The sequence below is a fragment of the Schistocerca nitens genome, chromosome 2 (genome assembly GCF_023898315.1).
Source record: "Schistocerca nitens isolate TAMUIC-IGC-003100 chromosome 2, iqSchNite1.1, whole genome shotgun sequence".
NCBI lineage: Eukaryota > Metazoa > Arthropoda > Insecta > Orthoptera > Acrididae > Schistocerca > Schistocerca nitens.
Window position 1 is genome coordinate 659648522 of NC_064615.1, and position 27219 is coordinate 659675740.

Sequence of the window (27219 nt, forward strand, 5' to 3'; positions counted from 1 at the left end):
TGAACTGTTTATTTCAACTTTCTGCACTCTTCCAGTTAGGTATGATTTAAACCATTTGAGCACTGTCCCATTCATACCACAGTACTTGAGCTTATCTACAAGTATTCCATGATTTACACAATCAAAAGCCTTTGATAGATCACAAAAAATCCCAACGGGTGACTTTCGGATACTCAGAGCTGTTAATATTTCATTAGTGAAAGTATATATAGCATCTTCCGTTGAAAAACCCTTCTGGAAACCAAACTGACATTTTGTCAGTACTTTATTTTTACAAAAGGTGTGAAGCTACTCTACAATAAATTACTTTTTCAAGAATTTTGGATAAGACAGTCAGAAGAGAGACTGGGTGGTAGTTGTTGACATCAGACGTATTCCATTCTTTGTGCAGTGGTTTAACAATGGCATACTTCAGTCTATCTGGAAAAATACCCTGCTTCAGAGAGCTATTACATATGTGGCTAAGAATCCCACTTATTTCTTGGGAACAAGCTTTTATTATCCTGCTGGAAATGCCATCAATTCCATGTGAGCTTTTATTCTTGAGAGAGTTTATTATCTTCCTAATTTCAGATGGAGAGGGGGTGGAATTTCAGTGGGTAAGGCCTCTTCCATTAACTGCCTTGCTTCACAGTAGACGGAGCCGTGGAATGGTGTTGTCCTTACTCTTGCCGAGATTTTTGGGATGCCTTGGGCCTTCAGAAGAGTCTTAGGATGGAATGCTACATTTATGGTGGCTCTGAAATGGTACGTTGGGACACAAAAGTACTTCTCTAAGTTTAGCTAATGCTGTATCGTTAAGCAGGTGAAGATCATTACCTGTGTGATAAATGTGTTCTTCACTATAGGCCTAACTAAAAACTCTCAAAACACACTACCTAAAGTGGCCATGGGAACCACATTTCAGCAGTGTAACACCTTCCCCTCCCGGCTCCGATCTTTACGAGTGACGTAAAATAATATTATTAGCTTTGGTTGTGATTGGTTGGGAGTTGAGCAGACGAGCTAGCGTGAAGAGTTGGCGTTCTTGAGTCTTGTGATTGCGCAATACCCAAGTGAGGCTATTGTGTTGATACAATTTTCGACTATACTGAGTTTTTATGAAAAGGTGAGGCGTGGAGTTGTGGGGGCCTTGAGATTCCCAACTCCTGTAAGGAGAGGGAATTCTGCTGTTGTCTTTCGTCATGTGTGGGCGGAAAATTGGGCATTCAACCTGAGAATGACTTTTCGCTGGCACTGGTCTTGACTGGAGGCCTATGGTGAACTGTATTGACAGTTTGGACCTCAGTCATCTCAGGAAACTCGTTGTGCCAAGGTCAATCTTATTTCTCTCAGTATCCTGCATTGACTTTTCATCTCTTTGTGCACACTGCCATATAAGTCATCAAATTTGTTCACGGTACGACTGGTGGACAGAAGTTCACACGCTGGAACGTGTCGAGATTTCAGGACTCCTTTCGAGAATTTCTCGCCCGCAATAGCGAATTACATGCGCCGCACATCACTACTCTGCCAATACTCTCACCACGACCAAAAGCTGCGACAGCGCTGTGTATCGAGAAATGCGTATAACATTCCTGATACGGCTTGTTACGGCAAACATAATCACAGTCTGGTCATTCGTTCTACAGCATCTGCACCAAAATATTGTAACTTCTGTGTAGAACAAATTACTCAAAGTCTATTAAGCATTAGATAATGTCACACTGCGTTATCAATGTTTTGAGCCAAGGTAAATAGATTACACAGATAATTCCTAGTCTGTGCCAACCAAACGCCACTCCGTAGAGAGCCAATTACTTGTTGCTTCAATTTGTGTTGCCAACAGCTCATGATTTATATATCACTCGCTTAACTTGTGTTGTTTGTCCTATTTTATGATTAATAAACTCTTGCCATTTTTATAAAAGACGAACCCCGTGTAGGTACATTATTCACCCGTCGCCAATTAATATAGTAACAGAGTCTAGTTTTATTCATTTCACTCAGTACTCAATTTTTATTTAGGACTCTAATAAAAGTGATAACCTCCAATGCAGTCTAGCGATAGAGACCGTTGTCAGAGGGTAGATTTATTTTATCGGACCCATGGCCAAGTAGACAAGTGGAAAGTTTACAAGTTAAAGGGATTGCCGTCAGGGTGTAAACTAGCAGTCGCCTGTAGTCCTTCATATCAAACCACAAGAAGAGTGTAGTCTTGCAATTTGGCGACCGCTGCCTGGGATCATCAATTGATGGCATCTTCAGTGAGCGTCAGATGCGATTTCCAGAACAAACTTTCTATTTTCCCGTGTTAAAATCATTTATTGCGCTGAGGTGTACTATATTCGCATAACCCTAAGAATTGCTAACGCTAAATGCATTGATGACTTATAAGTACTTGTGTGTTGTTCGTTTTTATTTTCATTCATTTGTTGTTGTGACTTCCTGATGTAGAATGGCGTTGTGTTAACTCGTGCGAAGACAGATTATTTGAGGCTCGTTATCATAGATTAGGTTTGCTTTTATTTGATGTACGGTGTCATGGATTCAGAACTGGTGGCTCGTCAGAGCAAATTTCAAAATGTAACTGTGTAGCATTGCGAATAGCAATTGAAATCTCTCTAGAGTAGGAAGCTGAACGCATTCTTATTAGAAGCAAGGCACGCTTTATCCAGAGTAATGAGATTATACTAATCGCATTGCAAATGGATCATCACCAGACATGTAGGTTTGCTAAAGACAAAGTAACGGAGAATTCTCAGTCGAATGTAGTAGCTGACTTTGTGGATATATCGAACAGAGAATTTTCCGATTGTGACCGGGTAATTCTGTCACGCAACGAGAGCGAAGATTAAACCGTGGCATAGCGCCATGTTGGCACTGCAGGCACGGAAAGACATACCATTAGTGAGCTTGACAGACCATACTCACGAACAAAGCATCACGGAGCGATGGAATCGCGTTCGTCTATTCCTAGAGGTACTAGCGGAGGATCTCAAGGCCCTCATGTTATCCATACAGGAAGCAGAGAGGAAGAGATGGGTAGGAGGGAGAAAGAGTCAAGAGGCAGAGAGAGCCACGAAGGAGTTGAAGGAATTAACCTCAAACGAGATGAAAGAGATGTAGGAATTACTCACTATGGAGACGAAGGAGCCAAGGATCGTAGTTGAACGGCTTGTTCAAAGCATATAGCAGGATAAGAAGGAAGTCGTTGGTATTAATGAAGAGGTAGAAAACATCAAGAAAACATTAATAGAAACGCGAAAGGTCGCAGGAGAGGCATGAGGCGATGCCAGGGTGGCAAGATTAGTAGCCCAAAGCGCACACAAGGCCGCTTTTTTAGCTAAGGAATAAGTAAAACAGGCCAAAACCGAAATGTGCAAAACCAAAATGTTTCTTGCCACACTCCAAAAAGAGGCAAAAAATACCGTCCAGGTAATAGAGCAAAAATTAGCCAGAACATAGAGCGCATCGAATAGATACCGAACAAACAGTCAGAAATATCAGATGTCAAAGAAGAGCAGACACAGATCACCTCACAGCAAAACAAGCTAGCAAACGACATCCAGCAAGAACGTGAGCGGATTGTGGAGTTAGAATCACAGTCTGATACGACAGTACTCCCTCATGATCATGGTAGGAGAGAGGAGCATGTATTACATTTTGATAAGCAATACGAGGCTACGTCACCCGCACAAAGGTGAATGCCGTAGGAGAACATATCAGACGTCATAGGGCGCACGACAGAGCGCACGCCATTGGTGATGCAAAGTATGGCAGAAACCGAACTCGAACATTAATGTGTACGTCCTTGGCGAACGGAAACAATACTCCGTGAATCTGACGACACACTAGGAGGCCTCAACGATGCACAAAGTCCGTACTGACACCGGTTTTTGGGGACACATGCTACTGAAATGAGGAAAAATTCGTTCGCAGGAAATGTCGGATCATTCGACCACAAACATTTCTTATCCACTCAAAATATCCAAGTGTGCGAATAAACTAACAATACCTTACATCCAAAAAGTGGGATAGCTTAGTACGATGAAGTGCTACAAGACTAGTGGACACTGATAGAAAGTCTGGAATTTATCTGTGGATTTTTAGAGGGGTCCACCGTGGAACATACCCACAGTGTTGCAGAGTATTATCGCTCATACAATGATTTCAAGGACGTGATTCTGAATACCTTTTGGTCGCAGGAGACGTAAGATAAAATTAAGCAGGAGATTATGTTGAGTAAAGACCTAGAAGCATCAGGATTCCATAGTCCGGTTAAGTTCTTGAGTCGCTAGTTAAGAAGAATTGGTTTTTGGGTCAACTGTATGCCCCCAAGGAAATTATGATGAAGAGCTACATAAAATTACCTCTGCACTAGCTACAACTGCTTGTCAGACGGTGCAATTATTCCACTGAATCATTCAAGACCTCACTACCTCAATTAAATTATGTAATCGCTACTGAAAACGGAAGCTACGGGAAAGGAAACAATGACCGCAATTGGCAAGGTTTGCGACAAAGCAACGACTCCAGAAGAAATGTGGGAAAATATCGTTCACAAGGACACCAGGTCAAACTACCTAGAGAATAACAGCCACTGTGAGGGAATGGAGGTAGACGACGCAATTACGAGGTGCATTCAAGTTCTAAGGCCTCCGATTTTTTTTCTCCGGGCTGGAAAGAGATAGAAACATCCACATTGTTTTAAAATGAGGCCGCGTTCATTGTCAATACGTCCCAGAGATGGCAGCACCTTACGGCAGATGGAATTTTACCGCCAGCGGCGAGAATGAGAACTGTTTTAAATACTTAAAATAGCGACGTTTTCCTTACTTGAACAGGGTGCAATCATTCGTTTTCTGAATTTGCGTGGTGTAAAACCAATTGAAATTCATCGACAGTTGAAGGAGACATGTGGTGATGGAGTTATGGATGTGTGGAAAGTGCGTTCGTGGTGGCGACAGTTTAATGAAGGCAGAACATCGTGTGACAACAAACCGAAACAACCTCGGGCTTGCACAAGCCGGTCTGACGACATGATCGAGAAAGTGGAGAGAATTGTTTTGGGGGATCGCCGAATGACTGTTGAACAGATCGCCTTCAGAATTGGCATTTCTGTGGGTTCTGTGCACACAATCCTGCATGACGACCTGAAAATGCGAAAAGTGTCATCCAGGTGGGTGCCACGAATGCTGACGGACGACCACATGGCTGCCCGTGTGGCATGTTGCCATGCAATGTTGACGCGCAACGACAGCATGAATGGGACTTTCTTTTCGTCGGTTGTGACAATGGATGAGACGTGGATGCCATTTTTTCAATCCAGAAACAAAGCGCCAGTCAGCTCAATGGTAGCACACAGATTCACTGCCACCAAAAAAATTTCGGGTAACCGCCAGTGCAGAAAAAATGATGGTGTCCATGTTCTGGGACAGCGAGGGCGTAACCCTTACCCATTGCGTTCCAAAGAGCACTACGGTAACAGGTGCATCCTACGAAAACGTTTTTAAAAACAAATTCCTTCCTGCACCGCAACAAAAGCTTCCGGGAAGGGCTTCGCGTGTGCTGTTTCACCAAGACAACGCACCCGCACATCGAGCTAATGTTACGCAACAGTTTCTTCATGATAACAACTTTGAAGTGATTCCTAATGCTCCCTACTCACCTGACCAGGCTCCTAGCGACTTTTGGCTTTTTCCAACAATGGAAGACACTTTCCGTGGCCGCACATTCACCAGCCGTGCTGCTATTGCCTCAGCGATTTTCCAGTGGTCAAAACAGACTCCTAAAGAAGGCGTCAGTATTGTGAAAAATGTGTACGTCTGCAGGGCGATTTCGTCGAGAAGTAACGCCAGTTTCATCGATTTCGGGTGAGTAGTTAATTAGAAAAAAAAATCGGAGGCCTTAGAACTTGAATGCACCTCGTACAACAATAATTACAGCATCAGCAAACAGGGGACCACAGTCGAGATCTTGAAATCAAGGAAATGTCTTGGTATTCACCATATCTGTTAAGTGAAACCATATGTAGGATAGGTGTATATGGTAGTACATTTAGGTCAGAGTAAAGAATCAGTTTCTACATAAAACTTAATGGATTAGAAAATTCTAGGTGATACTGTGTAGTGTAGTATAGAGTATCCGTTTACTGAATTTCTGTGTTTGATGTATTTATCATGTATTGGCTTATGGTCTGACTCCTTGTGGAACGTGATCGAATGAGTTGCCTGGTTGTTACATCATTGAATCAACGTGTTCACTGCCATGTTGAAAATGAAACTCGGTACTGAAATGAAATCCGTCGTAAGTGACATCTCCTCATATAAACTAACAATTTCTTGCGGCATGACAACCCAAGGACGTTAATGAACTAAGCTAGCCGTCGAACCAGCGTTTTACCTATGTAGAAAATGGCCGTTACGTCTTTGGACCACTCTGTCGTTGTCTATTATCGCGCTGCAAGGAGAGAAGAATATTAGTGAAGAAACGGCCGCATTATAAACATCTAATTCAGCTGTGTAATTCTCGTAACAGTGTCTTCTGTAATAGCGCTATGATCTGCGAGATTACTTCTTCCCTTTTCCGCGATATCTTGTGCTTTGCCCAAGAGTTGGCTGTATGTTGCTTTCCACTGTTTCAAAGTGACGTGAATGTGGCCATACCACTGCGCACGTTTGTCTCGATTATGTTCAGCGTGGTATAAGCAGCCCACACATTAAGTGTGTGAAAATGCTAATTCTGCTGACATTCTGAGCCATCGGTTGTCCGGCGAAAGAAAAAAGAGTTTCTCGAGGTTTTCATAATTTGCTGTCACATTGAGAGCGCCATGGGTGAAATGTATATTATGATGTGTGAGCACATACAGTGCGAGTCACGGTCGTACGGCGTACCTCAGGCTCAAGGAAAGAAAGGCAATATTAAGAAGAAGCATTAGTGAAGATGGAGATCAGCACACATTGGAGAACTAATGTACCTTTATGTATTTTATTACAGCGGTGATCCCACAAGACGACGATTGGCAGCATATTTGTAATGTGTTAAGCAACACGTACATGAGAAATAATGACATTTATAAGTTTCAAATGGATGAACCCAGGAGTAGTTGTCATGAGACAGATCATCTATGCAGACGAATCGTTCAAATGGCTCTGAGCACTATGGGACATAACATCTGAGGTCATCAGTCCCCTAGAACTTAGAACTACTTAAACCTAACTAACCTAAGGACATCACACACATCCATGCCCGAGGCAAGACTCGAACCTGCGACCGTAGCAGTCGCGTGGTTGAGAAATGAAGCGCCTAGAACCGCTCGGCCACCGCGGACGGCCAGACGAATGGGCGTGGAGCTTTAGACCACTATTTCGTTTGGTGACAACGCCTCCGAAAGTACTAAGAACAGGAGGAGTATATGTGGTGTGTTTGTAATCTTACAGTAGAGAGCGCTTAGAGCTAAAGTAGACAGGTGTTAGGCAAAGAAAATATGTAAATATTAAGTGTTGTGTGAAGGGAGCTAGTTTGAGTGATGATCAGATGCAATGCCAGACTAACATAGGGTAAGTATAACGGGAAATGGTACTAACAAAACTCTCACACAAAGACGAGAGGCACTTCACACATAGGAGGTATGAATTAAACGACGCTTTCAGTCACAACTTTTACGTACTTTATTAACTACACGATGCATTTCGGACCATGTGGGTCTATCGTCAGGTGTAATACGCCTTAATACACTTATTATTTGTTCTGTTTAATGAGGTGAAATGCATATTCCTGTCACGAAAAGCTTTAATATTAGGTTATGAATTTCGTAAGTCGAACGAGGAAAATATCTGCAAAATAGTGGAATAGGTACAGTGTAAACTTTCCACATAATCCAAGGGAAGCATTTTTAACGTTTTAGCACCGGCAAACATTCTTTTCTCCGTCGTTTTAATACATGTCACTTCATCCGAGAGGCACATTTGTACTTCACAGATGTTTTTGTACATGGTGTTGTCAAAGATGAATTTATTCGTAGTGCTAAAGATATAACTATTAAACAATGGACATATGCAAGAAATAACTTTAGAATTAGTGAAATAACTATAGCTTGCGAAATCTGTTTGTTCATTTAACAGAGACTGATTTTGTGAAGGTATATCTCCAGTTGATGGCACGAACACGAGTGGTGCACGTCTCAGATAGCAAAGAAGGATGATTCGTAGGATTTTACGCACCGTGCTCACGAGTATGTCCAATGTTTGTCTATTCTCCGTGCACTACAAATTTGCACACCACCACTCATCTCCTCCTGCATTGCTGTGGCCACTGCTTCCACTGAGGAATCAATTCGTTTCCTCCCTCTACCAGGTTGCACACCAAAAGAACCTGTCTTTTCGAATTTTCGAATTATTTTCTCCATACCTACGGCAGCCATTGGACCAACGCCTTTTTTCAAACCCTTCAGTGTCTGAGACTTCTGCAGAGCGACGTGAGCACAGTCACCATTCTCATAATACAACTTTACAAGCAAAGCGCGATCCTGCATTGAGACACTCATGGCGAACGTCGCAGACGCGATAGAAGGATAAGCTGTATACCCGACTTCGTTATACCAACTTCAGGGGTCGTTCGCAAGACAGGTGTTTTACTTTACGCATTCTGACACATACAGCGCCATCTATTGATCAATTTTCACACTATTTTTTTTCTTCTGCCGTATGTTCCCCACCTTCTTCGATTACATTCCGTTGCCATTTGACGTCATTCTGACCAGTGGTGCTACTTCTACAGAGTTTTGAATGTTTAACTTTTATTATAATCATCCTGTACTTCGTGATCTCGAATTCTGATGTGAAACTCCTTGTTATTTTCATATGTGCTATCTCATTATCTTTGTTTTCCTCGATCTATGTCTAGTTAACATTATGTGCTCATTAGCCTGTTCATTCCATTCAGAAGATCCCCCGTTTCATTTTCACTGAGAACAGCAGAATCATTAGCGAATCTTATCGTTGACATCCTTTCACCCTGAAGGATAATCGCAGTATTCAAACATACTTTTATTTCTGTCATTGCTTCTTCGATGTGTAGACTGATCAATAGGGATGAAAGACTGTAACCCTGACGTACCCCCTTTTTAAGCTGAGCACTTCATTCTTGGTATTCAAGGCTTATTGTTCCATATTGGTTCTTCTACAAACTGTATGTAGCTCCTTTTTCCTTATAACTTACTTCTATTTTTCTCAGAATTTTAAACATCTTATATCATTGTAAACGTAATCCTAGGAGCATGACTTGTCTTTTCTGCACTCCTTCTTCCATTGTCAAATGCAAAATCTGAGCTCTAATGCCTTTACCTTTTCTCAAGCGAAACCGTTAGCCATCTGTTTTCCATTCTTCTGTATATTATTCTTATCAGCAAAACTTATGCATGAGCTGTTAAGCTGATTGTAATACAGATGTAGAAATCCTAGTAGTGCTCTACACAGCCTGTCACTGTGAATCAAATCGGTGAGGGGTTGCTCGCACAGTCCCTTGGGAGCATCATATCATCACAAGCTGCATACGGAAGTGCATGTCTCAACTCGTTTTTATTTTTTCCCCTATTAGTGCTGTGGAATGCTAAAATCTGTAATGATGGTTAGCTGTTTTGGGGGGAGATTTTAACTGTCCATCGTTAAAATTAATTTTACAAGTATTTTGACAACGAAAGGTAACAACTGTCTTCCATTAGCATTAGTAATACACTCTCAGTATGAAAAAATTATCAGTTGACCGGTGTTAATAATAGGTGAGGTGCGAAAAATGTTTGACTAACCAAAGCAGTTCCATGATTTCATGCATGTAGCATCGTCAGTAGCGCTGCACCGAAGTCAACCATAGCAAAGATTCTATACATCTAAGTAGTATCATAGGCACCACGAATCCGGACGAGGTTAGAACCACGCCATCCAGAGTTGAGTTCTCTATGAGTTTCGGCTTGTTTCGCTTCCATGTCCCCAGTACTGAGTCGACACTTCATCTCTCTTACGAGCTGTTCAAAGAATTGTGCTTAGAGAGTGTGTTGACTTGTGTCCTGACAACACTGGTGTTGTAACTGTAGGCAGATATTTTAGACTTCGGTATTCAGACACGTCGTGCTATACAGCTATGTGCCTGAGCTGTTTATTGTATATCAATAGTTGTATGTGCATATACTTGAGAAAGGACAAGCTACTCTCTCACCTATTTTTCGTATCCGGAAAATTATTAAAGATTTTGTTACAACCTTACAAGCCTTGAGCGAGACTGTAGATAGATAACGGACTGAGCTGATGTTGATGGAGCCTGGTATGGCGCTAAAAGCACGAGGTATTTTTATGGTTCTTAGCTCGTATGAACGGCATGTTGGAAGTTGAAATCAATGTGCAGTGGTCCCATCTCTCAGTAAATCTTGCTGGACAGGCCCGAAACCTTACAGGGCAGACAGAACAACTCTTGGTCGAGTCAGGTCTCCAGCAGAACAATGTCAAGTTACCTGCCATGGCGCCAGCAGAAGGCTGGACTGGGGGTAACGGTCTGAAGGGATGTGTCTATACAGTGGAGTCGTAAACTGGGCACTGTGTGCAGAGCCATGCATAATAAAAATGCACAAGTTTTCGTGTTCGCTGATACTGCAAATAAGCCTATGACCCACTTCCGTCGGCCGTCTCGGTTGTATAAGAAATTCCAGCGTCTGAGAAACGTTTAAAGATAGAATCTTTAATACACATCCCAGCTAGGTCTAACATGCTCCAAGGCACAGGCGATTTAGATAAAGATCTTTAAGACTGCATCTGTTCACTTGTTGCCATGGGAAGATACATGACTTAGGAGAAAACCATCCTTCCCCTCTGCCAGTAATTGGCATTTTTTTTTTTTTTTGAGATGTAGGTTTCTTCGCTCTTGCCCTGGTTTGACATGAGTTTGTGCAGTCATGTGGGTGAGGAGATTTAGCGCTTCTAGCGCCCTGTGATTGGCTCAAGATGGCGTTGTTGTTAGTGCACTTTGTGGGAAAATGGATATTTTTCTTTTCCTCTGCTGGAGAGGTGCAGATCACTCTGGTTCTGGACTTCAGTCTGGAAGCATCTTCTGGTCGAAGCTCTTACATGTGTGGTTGGTGCTTGGGACCTGACCTAAGACTGGCTTCACTTGCAAACAGTTAGACTGGAGAGCCTGTGGTAAAGTTCTTACTGTACCGACAGGGTGACTTCAAACTTCTCGGACTACTCGTTTGCCAAGGGCACATTTATTTGTTTTTGGTTTACCAGTCTCAACGTGTGGTATCCTTGTGCGCTCTGTCGTATAAGTGAGCCAAATGGGTCCTTGGTACGACCAGCGAACGGGTGTGTCACACACTGAAATCTATCGTGATTTCAGGGCTCTATCAGAGAGTGAATTGCTTTCTGTCTGCCTGATCACTAGATCGTGTTTACATTTCTTTCGTGGCCGCCGTCGATTCACAGGTGCCGCCTCCACGTCTTGCCACTGCCTCGCACTTCTCGCCAGCTGCAATTTATATCGCTGCATGAAGCAGAAAGGGTAACGTACTGCTGCTCCGGCCTTGTCAGGGCGTACAGATCTTAATCTCGACTTACTCTCAGCTGCACCTTTTGTGAGAAACTTCTGTAAATTATCACTCAAAGTCTGCTCATCGCCAGATCAATTCAGATTCCGTTATCTACATTTTTAGGGCCAGAGTGCTTGATACACTTCTGCCACCTAGAACCCTTGTCCACCAAACTGTTAGTCGTTTACAGTATTCAATTAATAACTGTAATTTATGTCTGCTTTTTTTCTTTTGAAAAATAAATTTTGTCAGTAAACTAAATTTTACATACTTTCTCAATCAATTTATAGAGCCACCTCACAGGTCAACTTTCATTGTGGCATTCCATGCCAGCATAACTTTCATTGTGGCGACCCATGTCAGGATAATTTTCCTACTGTTCTATGTGTGCTTACTCCAGTCACAGCAGTGGAGAGAGCGATAAAGATATGTTCCATTTTCTTCTATGTAAAGTGTTTCGTTACATAGCTGTCAGCGTTACTAAACTGGCTTTTCTTCGTGTTTGCCTTCGTGTACAAACACAGAACACAACAGTGTGAACCTAGGTTTACAAAGAAACGATTCTGTTTATAAAGTGATTTTATCAGGAATGGAAATATTAAAGAATGTGTAACAGCTGGGTAACAAAACAGTGTTATTACTGTAACAGTGAAAAGCATGAATTACCGGTCACAAATTGTAAACATAAAATTTCAGAAGTGTTTCGATGAATCATACTGTAATGTTTACCACATTAAGTCTGCTGGGGGATATCTGTCACGATAAATACAAAACATTAAAGAAAAAACAATTACTGTGCAGTGTAGTAGAGCAATGTTTCAAAACGATGTATGTATTGGTAAAAAGACACAACTAGTTATTTCAGACAATCTTGGAATGGGGAGAATAGAGTTCGATCCAATTTTCATGAAAGAGATGAACGGTGATAGCTATTGAAAAACGCCGCCCTATTACATCTCTCACAGCCGTCTGCATATGATGTATGATGTTCCACAGAATTTTTTTTTTTTTTTTTTTTTTTTTGGAAACCACGACAGTATTAAGTAAGTAGTGGGGAGATTTTAACTGATTCATTTTCTGACACAGTTTAGCGAGAATGACAGAAGGGACATGGCTGTCAGCAATTTCAGTCCGCAGCAAATGGAGGAGCCTTAAGGAAAGGCGGTTATTTTGAAGCCATTTCTGAAACCTAACGCTCTAAGATAATTTCCAGACGATGCGAATTACATACTCACGGCATTAAAAAATTATAGGAACAGTGAATGAGATTCTGAACGACGTACTGAATTAAAAGGTGTGCACCATGAACGTGATATGTATGGCAGAAAAAAAAGAGTTAAAGATGTAAATCACATTCTTCTGGGGAAAGTGACAATTTAAAGAAATTAAGATTATCATTTACATGACACTATTTGTGAATTTGAGCCTGGAGTAGATATTATTACATAGAAAGGGCGATGTGCAGAAGCATGTGGAGAAGGCCTACTATCTAACTGTGTTTCCAGGGAGCAATTAAGTTTCGGTCAGAAAGGTGGTATACAAAGTAAGGCATACGACTCAGCTGAACTAAAAGAGACAAAAGCCGATTCTGAAACAAGTAAAGCACAGCCGACTGGACCCTAAGTACTGACCCTATCTGATAGTATACACCTGTCATCAACTAGATTTCCCTCACCGCAGAAGATCCAACAGGTGTTTTCAGCATTATTAGTCGGAAGAAATGTCTAGGTCTCTCATGATCTTTTGCAAAGTGGTCAGAGGAATGAGAATGTTCCGTTTTGTAAAATGAAGAAACAGGACAACAGTTGCTTAATGTGACTGAACAGTTGTTGTGCGGTTTCTTCATTTAAGAAAATGGACTTACACTTCTGCATCTGCCTCGTAAGGAGAAATGGGGACGTATTATGGACGGAAACACTGGATGTGGTCTTTCCTCTCGCATCAAAAGTCAGTAGTGTAGAAACTGAAAACGCGTTACGTGTTCGGAAGATAAAACGAAGGTTGCCGAGGATAAAATTACTCTTCGTTTGTCAAGGGTGGGAGCCTTGATGGGAACTTTACACGTCGTAAGAGAAGCAGAAAAAGGAAACGCGGAAACGCAGATAGTAGAGAATACAGTTTCAAAATATTTTCGGGAACGTAGTGGGGCAGAGAAAATAAAAATAAATCTGTGTAATGAGCACAACTGCTGGTGAGTGAGGCTAGCGAGAGTTACCGACTGCACTCGCAGACGCGAGAACCACTGCAACTTGCTCGAAGTTTTGCGTGACAATGACGTAAGCGATATACAGAGTCATTGCGTGATTATCTCACATTCCTTAAGGGCGATGGAGTAAAAGTATCAACTTGAGGTAAGGGACTCTGATCCCGAAACGACGAGTCGAGTGTCATACTCGAAAACAGATCTGGTACCTTTATCTGTGGACCTCTTCTACTCAAAAGTCTTTGCTTTCATAACACTGAGAGGCGGGTAGCATGGGCCCCAATATGAAATAATATCCGGTAAATACCAGCTCTAAAGTGCATACCATAAGAGTTTGGGAGCGTTTGTTCGTATTTGCTACTGTGAAAGACATCACTTTTGGTAAAAATGTGTTCACATTTTCTAAGGCATGTATTTTAGAGCCCATGTTTAATGGACACTTTTTTTTCTTGGTTTGGTCCATACTACCTCCTCGCAAAATATAAACAGCAAACAGCCAGCACTGGAAGTAGTCCACTGCCACGGTGTAAGGAAGATTTTCGACTGTAGCTTTCGACATATTCGTTTCCAGACTAGGGTCCCTTACCTCAGATTCATACATTTACTCTTCTCCATGTTACCTTAAAGTTTGTAATATTGTCACGGAATTGCCCTATGTGAGGTGGAGTTCGCGACTGAAAAAGGTTGCGAAGCGCAGACGAACTTGGAGGAAGACAGAAATCTCATAGTGCACCATCGATAGAACGAATCACAAGATGCACATCTCAAACCTCCCAGAGGGCATTTTCGAGCTCCAATGCGCTAGACGCTTCTTTCCAATCCACGCCTGCTGCCCTGCTGGATGAAATACGCACCGCATAAAAAGTGACGGCAAGAAAGCAGAGCAGTTATAGAGTAAAATGATTCTGTCATTGATACGTGTGTGAGAACAAATGTTTGAAAGCGGGGTCAATATTTTATTCATATGTTTAGCAAAATGGCATAAAATCTGCAATATTTGGTGCGATACCTTGGCGTCTTACTGATGGCGAAGTGTCTATGCCAAGAATGTGCTTACCGAATTATATTCAGAAAAATATTAGATACTTTCTTCTCTCGATTTGATACATTCACTTATTTTTACATGTCTTTGCTAAGAGAGTAACTACCTCAAAAAGCGTACGGTCCGTTTTCGGTTACGTATAGACCAGACGTAATTAGAAGTGCACATATTGATTTCAGAGATTACGTAACATAGAAAGACGGAAAGTTTTCTGGTCCAGAAATTTATTGTATGTTTTAGTCTATGGTTGAGACTATTATGTATGGTGACATAAATGAGCTTCACTTAAGGTACTTCCTCTCACAGGCTAAGATATCTTTCTTTTTGCACGACTTTGTGTATAGTAGTTAGTATTTCTGATTTTAGAGATATTCGTAAATGTCTTTCTGAAATCTTATTCAATGTAGTTATTTCACATTTACTTACATAGTCTTAGCATATGCTCGTTATTCTACGCCTACAGACACATACACATCGACGTACTTACTCCGTAAGCCACCGTACGGTGCATAGCGCAGGAAACTACGTACCACTACTAGTCATCTCCTTTCCTGTCCCACTCGCAAAGAGTGAGAAACGACTCCACTTGAGGCCTATTCTCTCTCTCATCTTTTCCCAAAATTCTCCCAGTAGAAGGAAGTCAAGCATTCGCCTTCCCTACTTCCAACCTGATGTCCTCATTATATTTTATATCGCTTTACAGAGTTACGCCAGGATACTCATTCGATGAGACTGTCAAGCAGAAATCTGCTAATGCTTTATTCGAACGTTATAGGATTGTTTTTGCCATTCATGCGCATTAACAGCCCGCGGAGTTCCAGGTAGATTCCGGCGTGGTAGTGTCCTTAATCAGCGAGATAACGCACAGCCGGCTCAGTTCATCTCCATGCTGATGAGCGCGGCGCCTTGTTCTGTCTTACTGGTGCAGGTCCACCCCTTTGCTCGGAGAACTGTCACTGGGAGCTAAGCACAGAAATGTTCAACGCGTAAGAGCCTTCTTAGTCGTGCACTTCCCTACTGCTACTAAGTCTGCCTTCGTCGGAGGTTCGAGTCCTCCCTCGGTTATGGGTGAGTGTGTGTGTGCGTGCGTGTGTGTGTGTGTGTGTGTGTGTGTTTGTGTGTGTTTGTCCTTAGCGTAATTTAGCATAAGTTAGTTTTAGTAGTGCGTAAGCCAAGGGACCGATGACCTCAGCAGTTTGGTCTCATAGGAACTTGCCACCACCACCCCCACCACCATTACTACTAATATATTCGGATGAGGCACAGTTACCAGCTTTGGCTTCAGAATAGAGGATTAAGTTAATTTATTCTCAGCCACAGTACCTTTCTCAGATACTGACATAATGTGCATGTCATTTGACATTTTCGAACTGATGCTGGGGAGCTCAGTTAAGGAGAGCCAGAACGATGAAAATGAGAAAATTAACGTTTTTTGGTTTTTTCATTATAAAATTATGTGGTGTTTTCTGAATAAAACAAATCAAGTTTCACCCTTCTAAGTGAATTCCATGTGTGTTTTTTATCGCTGCTAAGTTGACGCGCAGCGTAAACGGTTGTAGCGACTTGGTGTGTCACCTCTGACGGCGCTGCTCTCTGGCTGCAGGCAGGCTATCTTTGCGGAATTAGACAGTGTTTTGTTTTCCAACGTTGTATGGATTTATCTCTGTGACAAGTGACTGTTCATATCGGTAAACATAAACGCTATACCGTGGGTGTTGACTTGTGGAGTTTGCTTTGTGTTGTTTACCTGTTCAAATTTGCGTATTTGACGAATTTTGCTCGTACCTGCTTTACGTATTTGGTTTATGGATATCAATGTGCCCTGTTTTAGCAATCGAGTGTTTAAGAAAAGGCACAATGAGTGGAAGAAGAAATGTCTTGTTCTTTAGAAGGGAGACGCTGCTGATACTGCTTCCCCGACTACTCCAAATGAATGTGATAGAACTTCTTCCAGCAAGAAATATTGTGACAGCAAAAAAATTTAAAACTATGAAAGTGAAAGTAATGATGTGAATGAAATAATTAACATTTCCTTGCTCTCTAATATTTTGAAACATAACGTATTGTGCCAAGTTTGCAAAGAAAGAGGACTGAAATTGAAAATAACTTCACACGTTGGTTTGGCATGTAAAAATGTTATTGAAGTGTAATAAATGTGCTGCAGAAATTTCGTTTTCTAATTCTAACAGTCTTTCTCGTAGTGGTAACAGTGGAAAGAAGGTGTATGATGTAAATGTTAGGCTAGTGTATGAATTGCGTTGCATTAGCAAGGGCAGTGCTGCAGGGACAATGTTATGTGGAATTGTGAACTTGCCAAAACCACCAACCAAGTTTGGATTTTATAATGATTTGGTAGGATCCTCTGCTGAAAATATTGTTCGAGCAACAATGAAGGAAGCAGTTGAAAGATTTGTGACAGATAATGGGAATTGTAAAGATTTAACTGTTGCTTTAGATGGATCATGGTAACGTAGAGGTCATAAATCTCTAAATAGAGTTGTGACAGTTGCCGGTGGAGACAGTTGCAAATTAATTGATGTTGATATTTTCTTAAAACATTGTAGATGTAAGGGCAATACGAAGGACGAACATAGTGAAAGTTATGAAGCAAACGTTCACAGCTCGAGTGGAGCGATGGAAGTAGAGGTAGTGAAAGCAACTTTTTCCAGATCATAGAAGTTGTATAACGTACGATACACTATCTAGGAGGTGGTGATTCTAAGGGATATAAAGCTGTAGAGGAACTCAAAACTTATGGCAATGAAATTCACATTAACATACAGGAGTGCATTGGACATGTGCAGAAGCGCATGGGGGCTCGCTTGCGCAAACTAAAGCAGACATTAGGATCCCAGAAGCCTGGTGATGGTAAGACCCTTGGAGGAGGAGGAAGACTGACAGATGACGCAATTCATAGATTGCAGAGGTATTATGGGTGTGCAATTGCGCAAAATACAAGAAGCACTGAGCATATAAGGAGAGCAGTAAGGGCATTCTGTTTAGATACTACATCAACAAATGGCACCCACAACATGCACTGTTCCCCACAGGTGATGACTCGTGGTGTAAGTACCAATCAGGAAAGGAATATGCCCATAAAAACAGTTTGCCAAATGCTGTAATTGATGTTATTAAGCCCATATTCAGAGATTTATCACTGCCAAGTTTATTGGAAAAGTGTTTAAACGGGAAAACACAAAATCCAAATGAAAGAGCAAATAACTTAACTTGGATCTGGATTCCCAAAAGAGTGTTTGGACAGATAAAAACAATGCATTTTGGAGTGTATGCTGCAGCGGCAACATAAAATGAAGGAAACATTATCAAATGTGATGAGCTGAAACATTTAGGTTTCCAACCAGGACACAACACCATTTCCACAATGCGCCTAATTGATGAAGAAAGACTGAGGTGCAGGAAGAAGAGACAAAAGCCTACAACATGCAGCAAAAGGGAAGAAAAGACCATTGAAAAGGTAACTAGAAATGGGAAAAGAAGAGGATGCTGATAATCCATCATATGGGACAGCAATGTATTAATGACTTTGGAAGCCATTTCCCGTAACTTTAAAATTTTCATCTTTGAGGAACGTTTTATCAAAAGCTGCTAACAGTATATCAGTGAAATTTAGGCACAATATTGTTTACCTCTTTCCCTTCATTTTCATACCTAATTGTAAAAACATATTGCATAATTAATGAGTTATAGAAGAAAAATTGGAAAATTTTAGACAGAAAAATAAGCATCTGTTTAAAAAAATTGTAAAACAAAAACCAATAAATATTTCTTAACATGGCATTATAACTTTGTAGAGAAATATTCACTCAACATGTAGTCCTAATTTCAGAGCAATATGTTTAATGATTTTAGAAAAAATGTTCCTTCTATTTGCTAAAATTAACATGGAGGAGATGGATTGTTCCGGCTCCCCTTAACTTCAAGAATCTCATTTTTTTGGTGTCTTTAGTACTCACATTTTTCGAAGATCCCCATTTGGTGTTTGTCAGGCTCTTCAGGAGGAACTCACACGGCTTCACGACCAAAGCGTAATCTCCATCAATTCCACCAGCTCATGTGCAACGCTTATGGTAGTCATTTAAAGACACCGAATGAATTGTTACTTATCTGTGGTGATTCTAGGTCCACGGTTAATAATTCACGGTCGAACATTGATCAGTGCCCACTGCCTCGCCCAGAGGGTTGTATAAACTGTCTGGCGGACCCGTATTTTTCGAATTTGCAAACTACGATTTAGAAGTAAAGAACAGCTATAGAGAGCTATAGTGAAGAGCTGTAGACAACAGTTGTACTATATTAATCTGCGTTACGTCTTCTTTTGCTCTGAGACGTGAATCGCGGCATATTGCAACTTTCACGTGTCCCACAAAATTTTAATTAGCTTTTTCTTAAGTTATTTAATGTGGTTACAGTATTTTAATGAATTGTGTAATTTTGTGCAGTATATCACGTTCACATTCTCAAACACTGTTTCCAATAGGTATATGTTGCCTTTGTAAATACTTTCAGCTAACCATTGTTCTAACGTGTCACACAAGATCTACAACTTCAATATTTCGATTATAACTGGAGGTTAATTTAATCTGCAGCTATAAAATGGGGAGGGGGCTATGTATTATGTCATTTCTTGGTCGTTCTGTTTGTTATTGTAGTCACATCGGCCAGTTCCCTCTTTCAGGGAGAAAACCGTTTTTGTTTGGAATGTAGATGATGGGCTGTTCTTTCCTAATCCTCCTAAATGGTGGTGGTCTACTTGTCTGATTTTAAAGAGAGTATTTTCTTAGTGGCGGCAGGTGTTTCCCAACATCTCTGGCAGATCCATCCCGGAATCCAACGTCAGTTGAAAGTTGCCTATGTAACGGCTTTCAGCGAAACAATAATTTTCTTTTCATGTTTCAATTTCAACTGCTGCAGTAATCTACTTACTACAACGTAAAATATAATGTAAGAAACCTTAACTCGGTAAGACAAGTATTACAGGTGGGGAGAGTGTCTCTATCTGACTGACAGCATGCAAATACCTGGAGTATATTTATGCAATATTTTAGAATGAGAGCAATTAGCTGCTTCCAACAAACTTTACACATTATTTCAAACCTCTACGAAACTTTTTCTCACTGGCACATCCCACAAAATGATGAAAGCAAGAATCTGTATCGCTTACTACATTTTCGCTGCAAACTTCAGCATCAGGCAAGATGTTTTAACTTACTTTCACTTCTTTACGACGACCTCAATCTGGAGCAAGGTTCGCCGACAGCATCTACACAAATCATTGAATGTACCTGCAAAATTAAATCACTCTACGACCCATTGTTCAGAAGATATGGGGTCATAAACACTGATGTGAATGTAAATCTGGTTTTTGTTTACAGGTGAACGCAAGTTGCCCAGCCTATACTTATCCAGTATTTCGTAATTACAACAATTAGTAACATCCTGAACACTTTAATAATAATTTTAAACTTTTCCTAAGCTGTTACTCACTTACAAGCTTTAAGTCCGATATTTGACACATTAACTCAGTTGTAAAGTAATCAGACATTTTAAGCACTTGTTTATACTTCGAAGTTTCGTTATTTAAAGAAACAGCGAATTACAGGTAGGTTTCTAAAAGTGCTTCCCGGAAGCACCAACTTACAGAAGCGGTATAAGAGGTAGTAATAATGGTCAGTGAAAATGCCTCCATTCTGCTCCACATTCAGACTGGCTGAAGGAACTATATGTTACAGAGTTTTGCGGAGAGGTCTGGATTTCATAAAATCGACGATTCTAGGGAAATATAGGCAAGTTGTGGATCATGGGGAGGTGTTGTTTTCGTAGTATTTCAGATTTCACTGGAAGCTGATCCTTAGTGGTCATTCAAATAAAGAAATTTGGGAGGATCCGGAAGCACATTTCGGTAGTTGTGGGTGGAATAAGGGTTGAGGATTCCAGCCATGTAGGGAAGTGTTACCATATAACTCTTGCGAAGTATATTAACAGGTAGATACCTAAAATTAGGTCTTGGAGTCAAATAGGTAGCTAGACAACAGTATACGTTGGAGAAGATGGTGAGGTTTAAATGAAGCTGTTAAATAAAATTTATTTCGATGGGAATTTATATGGGTATCTTTTGTGTGTATTGACCCGCTAATGTTGAATAGTAGTCCTGTTCTCGTTGTTGTGTTCAAATTCAGTGGTCGAATCTAAGGTTTGGTTTAAATGAGAAAAAGTTTATTTGATTAAATCAAATTAATGTGGTTGAAAATATAATAAATAGGGAGAATATCTCTCTCTCATAGCAGTTCGATTCCTACAGGTTTGCAGGGCTGAGCAGAGAATCAGTCCTAGTCCATACACGTGGCAGCATTCGTCCAATTCGCATCGCACGCTGCGCCTGAGAAGAGCGTGTTGACGCAGGACGCGCTCGCGAGCTAGATTTCGCGGGATAGGATCACAGCTGCGAGACACGAAAGAATGGAACGTTTGGCTTACATAAAGCAATGAAAAGCCAGAATAAAGGAAATGCAGATGTAAAAAAAATTAAACTATATGAGCTTGACTTAGACGGAAGGGAGAGCGAAAAAAACAGGAGGATTATTTCTTACTACTAGTTACCGTACCTTTGTAATTCACAACTTTCTGAACTCGATATTATTCTCATCACCCCTTCACCATTCCGTCCCTCCAGACCAACTACTTTTGATGCTTGACTATATCTGCCAATGTTATTAATTTTTCTTTCCCTACTCCTGTTACACGAATCCTTCCTTTGAGGACGCCTGCCCCTCCCCTTCCCCCCCCTCCCCCCATTCCTAGCCCTTATCGTCACTCTGGCTTTCATGACATAAGCTACACACGCTGAGCTTACATGAATGATGGTGAAGGGTAAATGTATCGATTTCAAGTATGGGACACTGCTAGGAAACTACTGAGTCAAAAGCTCTAATCGAAAATCGTTTTGATACCTCCGAGAGTCGATGTTTGGTTTTGTTGGGCGCTCAACTGATCGGGCATCAGCGCCCATACAAAGCCCTAATTTTTCACTCAGTCCAAGTTTTTCACTCCAATTTATCCACTGTCCCGAATGATGATGATGATGGTATGATGGGGACAACAGAAACACCCAATCCCGGGCAGACAAAAATCCCCAACCTGGCGGGGAGTCGAACCCGGGACCTCGTGATCCAGAGGCAGTAACGCTAGTTACTAGATCACGACCTGAGGACACCTCCGAGATTGAACCTCTTTTACCGTCAGACCTTTTCTCTTCATATCTTGGGAGGTGGTCGTATGGGCGAAAGCAAGACAACCATGTCCAATAAACAAGGGCTCAAAAGGTCACACCTTTAGAGTTATAAGCACTTGCAGGTATTGGTGTTGTGAAACACATAGCTTCTACTGAACAAGCGCTCATAGGTCTTAAGGTTTTCCCTTTAGAGCCCATACTTACTCGACTTTTCTTTCCTGATTAGATCCACTCCATCTCCTCGCAATATATGGAAAGCAAAGACCTTGCAGTAGAAGAGGTACGTTGTCAGATATTTATTTATTTATTTATTTATTTATTTATTTGTTCCGTGGGACCAAATTAAGGAGAAGTCTCCATGGTCATGGAACGAGTCAATACATGAAATTATAACACGATATTAGAAACAAATAAAACGAAATATAAAAAAACATATTCAGGTGACAAGTCGTAAGTTTAAATAAAGAAAATCAATAATGTAACACTGGAATTTGCTTAATTTTTTAACTCTTCCAGGAGCTCCTCGACAGAGTACAAGTGAGCCACGAGGAAACTCTTTAGTTTAGACTTAAAAGAGTTTGGGCTACTGCTAAGATTTTTGAGTTCTTATGGTAGCTCATTGAAAATGGATGCAGCATAATACTGCACTCCTTCCTGCACAAGAGTCAAGGGAGTGCATTCCACATGCAGATTGCATTTCTGCCTAGTATTAACTGAATGAAAGCTGCTAACTCTTGGGAATAGGCTAATATTGCTAACAACAAACGACATTAAAGAAAATATATATTGTGAGGGCAATGTCAGAATTCCCAGACTACTGAATAGGGGTCGACAAGAGGTTCTCAAACTTACACCACATGTAGCTCGAACAGCCCGTTTTTGAGCCAAAAATACCCTTTTTGAATCAGAAGAATTACCCCAAAAAATAATACCATACGACATAAGCGTATGAAAATATGTAAAGTAGACTACTTTACCTGTTGAAGTGTCACTTATTTCAGATACTGTTCTAATGGTAAATAAAGCAGCATTTAGTTTCTGAACAAGATCCTGGACATGAGCTTTCCACAACAGCTTACTATCTATCCAAACGCCTAGGAATTTGAACTGTTCCGTCTCGCTTACAATATGCCCATTCTGTTTGATCAAAATATCGGTTCTTGTAGAATTCTGAGTTAGAAACTGTAAAAACTGAGTCTTACTGTGATTTAGCATCAAATTATTTTCCAAAAGCCACGAACTTATTTCATGAACTACGTTATTTGATACTGTTTCAATATTACACACAAGATCCTTCACTATCAAGCTGGTGTCATCAGCAAACAGAAATATTTTTGAATCACCTGTAATACAAGAAGGCATATCATTTATATTAATAAGAAACAGCAGTGGCCCCAGCACCGCCCCACTTAACAGTGCCCCATCGGGACTGAACATCACTACCACTCTCAATATTGCGGAGATTTACCTTCTGCTTTCTGTTCTTAAAGTAAGAGGCGAACCAATTGTAAGCTACTCCCCTTACTCCATAATGGTCCAACTTCTGCAGTAATATTTTGTGGTTAACACAGTCAAAAGCCTTCGTTAAATAAAAAAAAAACACCTAGCGTTCGCAACCTTTTATTTAATCCGTCCAAAACCTCGCAGAGAAAAGAGAATATAGCATTTTCAGTTGTTAAACCATTTCTAAAACCAAACTGAACATATGACAGCAAATTATGTGAATGTAAATGCTCTAGTAACCTTGTATATACAACCTTCTCGATAACTTTAGCAAACGCCGATGGCATAGAAATAGGTCTAAAATTGTCAACATTATCAATGTCTCCCTTTTTACGAGTATAAAGTGGCTTCACTACAGAGTACTTTAATCGGTCAGGAAACGGACCACTCCTAAAGGAAATGTTACAGATATGGCTAAGTACTGGGCTAACACACATAGAACAATACTTCAATATTCTGCTAGATACCCCGTCATATCCATGAGAGTTCTTGGTCTTTAGTGATTTAACTATTAACTCAATCTCCCTCTTGTCAGTATCATGGAGGTGCATTTCAGGTAGCAGTCTCGGAACACTTTTTTCTAAGAGCGCTATAAGATTCCCTTTTGGGACTAGGTTTCTATTTAGTTCACCTGCTATATTCAGAAAGTGATTATTCAATACTGCACATATATGCGACTTATCAGTAACACGGACATTCCCACTACGCACTGATTCTATATCCTCGACCTGTCTCTGCAGACCAGCCACTTCCTTTACGACTGACCATATGGTTTTAATTTTATCCTGAGACTTAGCTATTCTATCTGCAGGATATCAGGAAGATTTTCGCTTACAGCTGTCTACTCGTCCGTTTCAAGACCAGGGACGAATACTTCAAATTCATCCGGTTACCCTCATCCATCATCCCAGAAATTTCTTACCATCGTCACGAAATGACTTTGTACAGTTACTATCCGTAAATCGACAGTGTTAAGATACTCCATTGTTAAATATATTTCAATGATTAACGTAGAAATTGATTTTCAGATGATACCAGTAGTACGATAATGTTTCCAGTGCCCTCCGCTTACTGTTTACGGGTGTAGTGTGTGCCCAGCACTTACAGTTACATCAAACTTAAGGCATAGCTATTGGAATCAGATAACGCAATAGCTCGATATTCGCATCATGATGCTATTGTTTGAATAAGTGTTCTTCTGCCGATTCAGAGGCCTGTGGACGTATCACCTCGCTACTGCACGTTGCGTACGAGGAGTGGTTATTACAGCCGTGGCAGGTTGGTGAACTGCGACACGGCGTGAACGTAGAGCGATATGTCGCCGCTGACAGCTCCGTCCTACACATGGACACTGCTTGAATAAGCAGGAAACTGGAAATGAGACCAAGGAGCGTCTAGGTGACAGCACATTACACAGCCACATTGCTCTGCATCTGCATTTACCTCTATACTCTGCAAGCCAATTTATGCTCTATAGCGGAGGGTATTTTGTGCACCAGCGTCACTTCCTTCTATTCAGTTCCCGCCTCGAATGGATCGCGGGAAGAATGATTGTTGTTAAGTCTCCGTGAAATCTTATTTAATTTTATCTTTTTGACTTTCATGTAAGATAGGAGGAAACCATACATAGGCTGACTGTTTTAGAAACTCTGAATTTTTAACAGCAAAAAATTTCGCCGTGCAGGATGCCCCTCTTGCAGCGTATAACACTGCTGTTGGATGAGCATCTCCGTGTCGCTTTCCGAGTAAATATATAACGGAACTCCCTGCTCTTCTTTGGACCACCTCTGTTTCCTCAACGCGTTCTACCTGTTACTGATCCGAGACAGCCGAGAAAAGTTCAAATACTGGGCAACCAGAATTAGTAAGCTACTTCCTTTGTTGATGGACTACATTTCCAGAGGATTCTCACGATCAATCCCAGTATGGCCTCTGCCGTACGCGCTGTTCATGTAACGTGGTCATTCCATTTCATATTGCTCCGAACGCATACTGCTAGATATGGTATAAAAGCTACTACGTCCAGTGATTATTTTACAATCCTGTAATCGTACAATAAAGGGGTTTTTTCTTTATGTATCCGCAATACGTCGTTAATGATGAGAGTCAATTTACACTCCTTGAACTGAGCATCGATCCTCAACAGCTCTTCCTGCAATTTCGCTACAACTTTCTAGCGCACTGATGTTCTCTATAAAACAGCATCATGCACGGAGAGCTTCATGGGACTTCCGCCGTTATCTACTAGGCCGTGTAAAGTAATGAATGACATGCTGTGCTGTGCTTTGTTTGCTAGAAACTCTTCAGTCCAATGACGCATATGGTCTGATATTCCTCCACACGTATTTTGTTTACTAGGCAGAGTTGATGAACTGTATCGAATGCCTTCCAAAAGTCAAGGAACATGGCTTCCACTTGGGAGTGTGTCTTTACTCCTTTAAGGGTCTCGTGGACGAATGGAGCTGGGTTTAACACGATCGTTGTTTTCGGAATCAAAAGTGATTGCCACACGGAATGATTCTGGTCTTCCGAAACCTCATAATAAGCTTGTACAAAATATGTTCCAAAATACTACAACAGATGGGTGTTAAAGGTATAATCCGATATAGTATTGCGCGTGTGTTCGACAGGCCGTTCTAAAAACGAAAATGACCTGTGCTCTCTAAAAATCATTGGGAGTACTTCGCTCCTCCAGAGGCCTTCGGTACAACGTTGCTAGCAGAGGGGAAAATTCTATCAGGTACTCTATTTAGAATAAAAATGGTATCCTGTCAGATACAGTAGTCTTTCGTTGTTGAGTGATTTCAGTTGCTTCTTTATCCTTTGGCCTTTTATTTCGATATCTGCGACTTTTTCCTTCGTGCGACGATTTATAGGAGAACTACGGTGCGATCATCGACTGTGTAACAGTTTTGAGTATAGACGTTTACTATTTCAGTCGTTTCTGTGTCGTCCTTTACTGCGCCATTGTGGTCACTGACTGTCTAGACAGACGGCATCGATCCGTATTCTGATTTAACATAAAACCATAACTTTCTAGAATTCTTCGTCAAGTTGACAGAATTTTACTTTCTGACTCGATGGATACTTCATGCTTTCACCTTCTTACGCTAATTTTGGCGTCCTTTAGTTTCCCTTTGTCTGTGAAGGTTTGTTTGCGTTTAAATTTGCAGTGAAGCTCTCTTTACTTTCATAGCAGATTTCTAACAGGGTTGTCGAAGCAGGGTGTGTCTCTGCCATCCATCATAAGTTTGCTCGTCAAATACCAGTGTCAGCCATGTTGAACAAAGCTCTTGGACTTCGTCCATTGATGTTTAACATTGTCAGCGCTAGGGACCCCCCCCCCCCCCCCATGAACCATGGACCTTGCAGTTGGTGGCGACGCTTGTGCGCCTCAGCGATACAGATGGCCTTACCGTAGGTGCAACCACAACGGAGAGGTATCTGTTGAGAGGGAAGACAAACGTGTCGTTCCTCAAGAGGGGGGGCAGCCTTTTCAGTAGTTGCAGGGGCAGCAGTCTGAATGATTGACTGATCTGGCCTTGTAAAACTAACCAAACCGGCCATGCTGTGCTGGTACTGCGAACGGCTGAAAGCAAGGGGAAACTACAAATGGTTCAAATGGCTCTGAGCACTATGGGACTCAACTTCTGAAGTCATTAGTC